This window comes from Microtus pennsylvanicus, chromosome 3, assembly GCF_037038515.1.
Source record: "Microtus pennsylvanicus isolate mMicPen1 chromosome 3, mMicPen1.hap1, whole genome shotgun sequence".
Taxonomy (NCBI): Eukaryota; Metazoa; Chordata; class Mammalia; order Rodentia; family Cricetidae; genus Microtus; species Microtus pennsylvanicus.
The window spans coordinates 88,945,947-88,954,903 of record NC_134581.1 but is presented as its reverse complement, the minus strand read 5'-3'; the positions used below and the strand labels follow the sequence as shown (position 1 = coordinate 88,954,903).

Here is an 8,957-nt window from a genome sequence, read left to right as displayed (position 1 = left end):
CCCTTGCTCCTGAAGGGTGATAGGCCACTCCTGGGCCTGGGGGAGAGGGCGGGGTGGGGGGGCTGCAGGGTGTTTAACCGGTTTCTGTGGTCCCGGAAAGGCGTGTCCCAGTCTTACTGAGCCCCAGGGCGCACGCGGTTCTCTGCAAATCCGCGCTAGCGCGGGTAGATGCACCGCCCATACGTCCAGAGCTCCCCAGGAGCCGAGTGTAGGGGGACAGGTGGACTGGGAACCTGGATGCACACTGGGTTTCCAGGGTGAAAACTCAAGCACGCTGGACGGTGTCCCTCCATTTGCCAGCCAGGGTTCTCAGTTGGGCCTTGACCCTGAATGCAGAGAGTGGGGCTTTCTGATTGGCTTAGAGTACAAACGCAGGCGAGCCCCGCCAGAGACTCGCTCTTCTATTGGGTTTTACATGAACAGCAGAGCACGAAATAAAGAGGCCCTCAGTCATTGGGCCATTGTGTGAATCTCCTTTTGCCTTCTCTGCCGCTTGAATTAGCGTCCCAGGATTTTCGTCATGACTCTTAAATCTGGGCTTGTCAGTTCGGCCCAGCGTTCCAGGTCTCTAGGCACAGCATGGGACTTTCAGAGTTCAGCCAATCACGTAACGTTGAGATCAGGTTGCCAGGCAGATTATGCTAATAAGACCCCGCCTTTTATGCTGCTCCCACTCTGCGGCGGGAAGAACCACCTGGAGGCGGCGGGGGGGGTTGATTTCCATCACCCCTAGGGAGAGAGGATCCGGGACCCGCTGATCTTGCAGCTCCCCTCACCCAACGTCGTGTAAGTACCTAAAGGATTAAGAGAACCGGATAAACCAGGGTCCGGAGTATCCCCTCGCCTGGGAGAGTGTTTCGTCTTTGCTTAGTCCCACCCAAAATGGCGCCCAGCTCTTTCTGCGTCTCAGCGCCCGGCCGGGGCCAACCGACCGCGGACCCGGGTGGGGGGGGAACTGATGGTAGTGGTGGGGGGGAGCAATCCCGGCGGCACCGCCCGATGGTACAGTCCAGCCGGGGCTGGGACGAGGCACCTCGCTCGGGGTGGGGGGTCAAACCATCGGCACCTTCTACCCGAAAAGGGGCTAGGCCCCTCCGGGAAGCCGTCCGGGCCCCGCGTCGAGCGCGGGCTTCGGGGCCGCCCGCCTCGTCTCCCCGGCTCGCAGCCTGCCCCGCGCCCCCCGAGCGGCTCGCATGCCCCGCCGGCCATGCGCTCCTCTCCTCCCCTCCCGTGTTGGTTGGGCCGGGACGGCGGTTGGGCTGCCTGCGCGCCGGGCGGCGGTTGGGCGGGCGGGTGTCCGCCGGCCGGGATCCGTGCGGGGGGTGGCGGCGCGCGTGGCCCTGGGTTCTGGTGCTGGTGTCCCGGCCCCGCGTTCCCCAGCCGCCCCGCCCGCCCCTGCGGGCCTGTCTGCGACCGTGGCGGCGGGCTGGGTAGGACGGAGGCCGAGGACCTGCAGAGCTGGCGAGTCCAGTCTTTTGGGAGCCGGGCTCCCCTTGAGCTAATGCTAAAACAAGAAAAGTCTGTAGCCAGATTACTTAGGTACTAGGTAAAATGGAATAGTTGCGGGAGCACGAAGGCTGGTTAGCACTGGGTGCCATTTCTTTTATCCGTGTATGTGTATTAATTGGATTTCAACCAGTATATATGTACACTTAAGTTAGAGGGTAGGGTTGGCTTTGTGGTGTCATTGATGACATTCATCCAGCTAAATCCCATGCCTCGAATCCTTATACTGATTAAAAGCTTGCCTGCACATCTCCCACCACCCTCGTGCTTAAGGCCAGCTGTATCCACTTTTCATTAAAAGCAAAGTTGCTCGTGGCTAACCTCGATTTCTGTCTTGTTCGCGCCACTGCCGCAGTCAGCTCTTTGTAGGCCAGAGGGTGTGCAGCGTTACATTGTATTCTTTTGTACCCATCCACCCCACGCTTGCCACTCCAGGATTTTCTGCACTCCCGAACTGTACTTATTGTTGCCCTAGTATTGAGAAAACATAAAATCAGAATTCGTTGGGGGCAAAGCAACGTACAATATTTGCTCAATCTGGTGTATTTAGTAACTTTACTAGGTTGTTTACGTTTTACAAACAGGTGAAATCAACACAGAGTGAATCATTTTCACAGGAACGATTCCCTGTCATTTAGGTTTACATTTTTGTTTTGGATCAAGATTTTTTTTTTCCACTCATGACCCAGTTGTTCCACTAGCATCAACCTTTTGAAGTAGTTACCTTTTTCTAAAGGGTCTTTTTTTCCTCTCTCATATTAAGTCTTTTTACTAATGATTTGTAACATGGTCTACCAAAAGTAATTTGTATATTATATTGCAGACCTGAGCATAGGGGAGTGATCTGGGAGTGTCAATTCAATATAACTGACTGGCACTGGTCAATGTCTTCTTGTCTGTTTTTCTAGTTTTTTGTTTTGTTTTGTTTTGACAGGGTTTCTCTGTGTAGCCTTAGCTCTTATTAGGTGTCCCGGGACTTGCTTTGTAGACCACCAGGCTGGCCTCGAACTCACAAAGATCCACCTGCCTCTGCTTCCCAAGTGCTGGAATTAAAGGCGTGTGCCACCACCTCCCGCTTTTCTAATTTTAACATAATCACATATGATCATCATAGAAACAGCACTAAGAAGTAAAAACCCCTAAAGTATAATGACTAGAGGAAATCCTTACTAATTTATCGGTGTGTTTTAGATGTTTGTGTACAATTATGAATGTGCACAAAATATTTGTGTGAGCCCCTTGTGTGGCAAATGGGTGCCTAAATACTTCATGGTGATTTGCCACTTGAAGTCCACTAAACTGAAAGAGTAATTTTCTTATTCATTTTGCTTAAAAATGATTTGAGACGGCCGGGCGGTGGTGGCGCACGCCTTTAATCCCAGCACTCGGGAGGCAGAGGCAGGCGGATCTCTGTGAGTTCGAGACCAGCCTGGTCTACAAGAGCTAGTTCCAGGACAGGCTCCAAAACCACAGAGAAACCCTGACTCAAAAAACAAAAAAAAAAACAAAAACAAAAAAATGATTTGAGACATGAAGTGCTGGCTGACTTGGAATTTGCTATGTAGACTAGATTGCTCTGGAACTCTGAGAGAGCTGCTTGTCTCTGCTGGAATTAAAGGAGATTAAAATTGAGCACTGCTAAACTGCTCCGAGCTTTGTTTTGTTCTTTTGAGGCAGGGTTGCAGTCTTAGTTGGTTTGAACTCTATAGAGCCTTGCTTCTCAACCTGGGGGTTGAATGACCCTTTCACAGACCGTTGGAAAACAGATTTACATTACAATTCATAACAACAAAATTACAGTTATGAAGTAGCAATGAAAATAATTTTATGATTGGGGTTACAACACAAGCTATTAAAAGGTTGCAACATTAGGAAGATTGAGAACCACTGCTGCAGATGGACCCAGGCTGGCCTGGCTCAAAGAGATCCTGCTTCCACTCCGGGGCTTAAAGGTGTTTGCCTGTACCACTGCCTCATTTTACTTTTTTGGTTTGTTTTCTGAGACAAGGTTTCTCCGTGTAGCCTTGGTTGTCTTGGAACTCACTCTGTAGATCAGGCTGGCCTTGAACTCAGATCCTCCTGACTCTGCCTCCCAACTGCTGGGATAAAAGGAATGCGCCAGCACCACTCAGCTTTTATTCATCTATTCATCAATTTATTTGTTTGTTTGTTTTAGTTTAAGCTGTTTGGGGATAGGAGTTGGTTCTCCCCTACCTTTATGTGCGTTCCTGGGAACAAACTCAGGGCACCAAAGTCTTCAAGGCACGCAGCTTTACCTGCTTAGCTATTGAAGAACCTCTCCATTTTAGGCTTAAAATCCACCTTACAGTAAAGACAAACTAGATTCATTTCTGTTTGTGATTAAACCTATGTTTCTCAAGGTTTGGGCTATGCCCTACCTGTAACCTTAACTACAAATGGTTCTCGACTGCCTGTTCTAGGAATGGCAATCATGTTTTTGTTTTAAAAAGTTGTTTACAATCATCTTGCAACCCTACTTTTGTTTCAAAAGGTTATTATAACCCTTGTTATGACCACCTGTTGTCATGCCTTCCCTACAACCACATCTTTGTTTCAGGGAGTCATTATGAATAACTTGTTATGCTTCTGTTCTGCTTCTGTAACCCCGCCTGTTTTGCCCACCAAATCCCCCATTTGGAAACCTCCTACCTCTGAGCTATAAAAGTCGTCTTCCTTACCTCCAATGCTGACCTGAACCCCACCTCAGGGGGAAGCAGCCCATGTACACAAATAAAAAAGCTTGCTTTAATTAATTTGGTCATGATGATTTGGATCAGAGGGCTTTCTCCTCACATCTTTTGAGAGTAACATTATCTCACTGACCCAGGATTTGCTTTTAAAAAGTAAAAAGAGCCAGGTGGTGGTGCACGCCTTTACTGCCAGCATTCAGGAGGCAGAGGCAGGAGGATCTCAGATTTCAAGGCCAGTCTGGTACACACAGCGATTTCCAGGACAGCCAGGGCTACACAGAGAAACCCTGTCTTGAAAAGCCAAAAACAAAACAAAATCAATAAAACAAAAAGTAAAAAAGACAATCAAAACTTTGGGACCAGGGACTCAGTGGATAGTGTTTGCTATGTAAACATGAAGACCTGAGTTCTAATCCCTAGTCTCCACATAAAAGCCAGGTACAGCACAGCGTGCCTGTGACCACAGCTGCACTCCGGATGGAGACAAGCTGACCTTGGGGGCTTGGAGCTCTACCAGTCAAACTGAATGGGTGAGCTGCAAGTTAGTGAGTGTCCCTGTTTTAGATAATAAGGTGGAGAAATGTTAAGTGTACACCTTTAATCTCAGTATTTGGGAGGCAGAGGCAGGTGGATCTCTGTGAGTTCGAGGCCAGCCTGCTCTACAAAGCAAGTTGCAAGTTCCAGCATAGCAAAAGGCCATTACACAGCGAAACCCTGTCTCAAAAAACAAAACAAAACAAAAAGGGAAAATAAGGTGGAAAGCAATGAGGAAGGAAGGCACTTGATCTCTGGGCGCCACATGTGCAGTCAGGCCAATAGACACACTCACACACGCACACAATGAAGAAAAGGAAATACAATCGAAAAGGATAGGTTTCTGGAAAAGTAGAACTGACTATAAAGGACAGAGAAGCACTGAGTTGTAATTTCCATTCCTCACTAAGTTTGCAGTTTTTTTTTTTTTAAGTTTGCAGTTTTCGCAGACGTAAATGCATGGTGGCTGTATGATTTCATTTGGTAAAAACCATGTTGTAGAAACCAGTAAGCATCCTGTTGTAGTTTATTTTTCCTTTGAATGACAGTATACTTACTGCCATTTGAATACATTCTAGAAACATAGACGCTCCCAGTTCAGGTATCTGCTGTCCTACCTGCAGAACTTGTTTCTTGTTTATTTGTTAATCTCTGACAGATTAACACATGGAAATTTAGCCTAGTGAGTTAAGAAAAATGAAATGCAGGGCTAGGAATATAGCTCAGTGGCAGAGTATGACTGGCGTGTGGAAGGCCCTGAGTTCAGTCCCCAGTGCATGGCAGGCACCCCGCCCCCCAACACACACATACAAGCTTGGGCCAACCAAATCACAGAGTGGCTCCATTGCACTTCTCCAGGGGTCCAGGTGGGATAGGACAGGAAAATGAATAGGTCCTTTTCTTCGTTACCTTGGTCCATATTTTTCTTTCTTTTTTATTTTTTTGGGCTTTCAAGACAGGGTTTTTCTGTGTAACCCTGGCTGTCCTTGGTCTCGAGCTCAGAGACTCGCCTGTCTCTGCTCTTGAGTGCTGGGATTAAAGGTGCGCACCACCACAGTCTGGCTTCCTGTCCATGTGGTTTAGTTGAATCACCGTGTAGGTGGTGGAAGTGTATCTGGCCCCTCTCCTTTGGAAGTATTGTTATAACGCCAACTGAAGGCTCATTGGGAATTCTCCGAGCTGACGCAACTCCAGTTATTTCCTGTAGCTTCCATAAGTTTCCACCATGCTGTTGATTCTGAAACTTAATTCCCCTTCCTGTTTTCTGAGATTATTTGCTGTCTTCCTGTTGCTCATGCCTGGGTAACTGAAAGTCTGTTCAGGTTGTAGGAGTGACTGGAAATTGCTTCCTTTTTTTTTTGTTTTAAAGATTATTATTTTTTGTACGTCTACGAATGTTTGCCTGCATGTATGTATGTGTACCACATGTATATCTGGTGTTCCTAGAAGCCAGAAGGGGGTGTGATATTGTCTGGAACTGGAGTTCCAGATGGTTCTAAGTCTGTATAGGTGCTGGGAACCCAAATCAGGTCTTCTGCAAGAGCAGCAAATGTTCCTATTAACCCTGAGCATCTCTCCAGCTCCAGGAAGCAGCTTCTTTTCGGATAACTTTGAAACAGTGAATTTAGGAGGATGAATGTGTGAGGAACTGGTTGGGGAAGAAGGAAGTTATGGTTAACCTCATAATGACAGCAAGACTAGTTAAAATGTCCTGAAAACAGTTGTTACAAAGCTAATACTGCATGGGTTTTGACTCCAAACAAAGATTGCCAGAAGATGCTTGACAATCTGATGAAATAGCCAGTTACTGTTGGCCTATTTTAAAGTTTAACTCGTTTGCTTCAGAGTTAGAGTGGGGTGGTGGTGGAAGAGATGGCTCAGCTGGTAAAGGCACCTGTTGCCAAACCTGATTGCCTGAGCTCAGTCCCCAGGACCCACCTGGTGGGAGGAAATAACTCCCTTCCCCAGGCTGACCTCTCGTCTCCACTGGTATGCCATATCATGCATTCATGCCCAAAAATAAGTAAAAAAAGGAAACAAAAATTTTTAAAAATTAGAATATTGAAGCTATATGCTATCTTTCAGCCTCGGGAACTCTGATGTGGTTTATACAGCCTTACTCCTGTATACCTTAGCTCAGCATATTGGCTAGTAGCCTGTGTAGCCAGCAGCTTGTCTGCTAAACTTCTGAAATATCACATTTATACAATATGTTAGTGTAAAATGTACACACCAGTTTTTTGAGAGTTAGAATGAAAAAATAATACTTTAAATGCTGATGATAATATGTGGCTTTAAACAGCATGCTTACTGGAAATTTTAAATTATGTGACTCCTGTATTTTTATTGAACAACTCAGCTTAAGCCTGATAGGGTGAGGTGTTCTGTAGTAACAATACAATGTGCTTATTATTGTTAGGCTCTTCTAGTGTAAACTAATACCCATTGCTAATTTGTAGGTATGTTTAGTTTTCCTAGTGGTTATGACAGCTCTCACAAACCCACAAGTATTTCTTTGTAGTGTGTCTTAGTCTCAGAATCACTTCCTAATAGTTGTGTTAAATGTTACTGAATTAATGTATATTCAGTTCATTGTTTGAACTTAATAATAAAATGAGATCTGTTTTGTCTGTCTTTGTGGTATCACGTGCACAGGTGCATGTTCCTTTGTGTGCACATGCGGAAGCTAGAGGCACACAATAGCTGTCTTCCTCTGTAACTCTCCACCATATATATTTTTTTATTTAAAAAAGTTTTTTTAGCTGAGAGATGGTAACATGCACCCTTAATCTCAGCACTCAGGAGGCAGTGGCAGGCGGATATCTGTGAGTTTGAGGCCAGTATGGTTTAAGTAGTGAGTCCAGGCTACACAGAGAAACCCTATCTTGAAAAACAAAAACAAACAAGCAAAGAAAAACAGAAAAATAAATCTCTTATAGGTTTATATGTGTTTTTCCTGGATGTATGTATGTGAACCATGTTTATGCCTGCTGCTAGTGGTGGTCAGAAGAGGGTGTCTGAGCCGCTAAGGCTGGAGTTGTAGACAGTTGTGAGCCACTTTGTAGGTGCTGGGAACCAGACTCTGGTCTTCTGTAAGAGCAATAAACCTTTTTAACTGAATTGTTGCTTCATCCCCCCGACCAACTTTTTAACTTTTAATTTTTTAAAAGACATATTTATTATGTATACAGTGTTCTGCTTTCATGTGTCCCTGTGCGTCAGAAGATAACACCACACCTCATTATAGGTGTTTGTGAGCTACCATGTGGTTGCTGGGAATTGAATTCAGGACCTCTAGAAGATCAGTTAGTGCTCTTAACCATTGAGCCATCTCTTCAACCCTACCTTTAATTCTTAATGTGTGCTGGGTGCATCGTAGTACACAGGGTTTTTTGTTTGTTTGTTTGTGTGTGTGTGTGGGGGGGGTTCTTTTGTTTTTTCAAGACAGGGTTTCTCTGTGTAGAAGCATTGGATATCCTGGAACTCACTTTGTAGACCAGGCTGGCCTCAGACTCAGAGTTCCACCTGCCTCTTCCTTTTGAGTGCTGGAATTAAAGGTGTGTGCCACTATGCCCTGGCTGTGGTGCATGATTTTAATCCCAGCACTCAGGAGGCAGAGGCAGATGATGAGCCTCTGTGAGTTCGAGGCCAGCCTGATCTACAAGAATTCAAGGCTAACCAGTGCTACATAGTGAGACCTTCTCTCAAAAACATAAAGGAGGTGCTCAAAAGATGAGGATGTCAGGATAGGATTTAGAGTGTGGTTTATGCTGGTCTAGCAAAGTAATAGTAGTAGATTCTTTTCTAAGAATTAATCCTGGGTAGTTGGCTAGGTATTCAGTATACCAGGCTTGCTTTTTCTCCTGTTGAGTGGGCCTTGAGTCCAATTAGACAGTTACCGCTACCACGTGAATGCCACTTACTGCACCCAGTATTTTTTTTTAAGATTTATTTATTTATTTATTATGTATACAACATTCTGCCTCCATGTATGCCCACAAGCCAGAGGAGGGCACAGATCTCATTACAGATGGTTGTGAGCCACCATGTGGTTGCTGGGAATTGAACTCAGGACGTTTGGAAGAGCAGCCTGTGCTCTTAACCACTGAACCATCTCTAGCCCTTGCACCCAGTATTTTTTGGTTTTTCGAGACAGGGTTTCTCTGTGGCTTTGGAACCTGTCCTGGAACTTGCTCTGTAGACCAG

General features: G+C 45.8%; 1 protein-coding gene across 6 annotated transcripts in view; it reads left to right on the top strand.

Moving 5' to 3' along the window:
• The first annotated feature begins 672 nt into the window (after positions 1-672).
• Positions 673-8,957, top strand: part of Prdm10 (PR/SET domain 10) — a 96,604-nt gene continuing 88,319 nt past the window's right edge. For all 6 annotated transcript variants that reach the window (XR_012910048.1, XM_075966441.1, XM_075966443.1 and 3 more), the window contains exon 1: positions 673-786. The gene's annotated coding sequence lies outside the window, so the exon portion shown is untranslated. The remainder of the gene's footprint in view (positions 787-8,957) is intronic.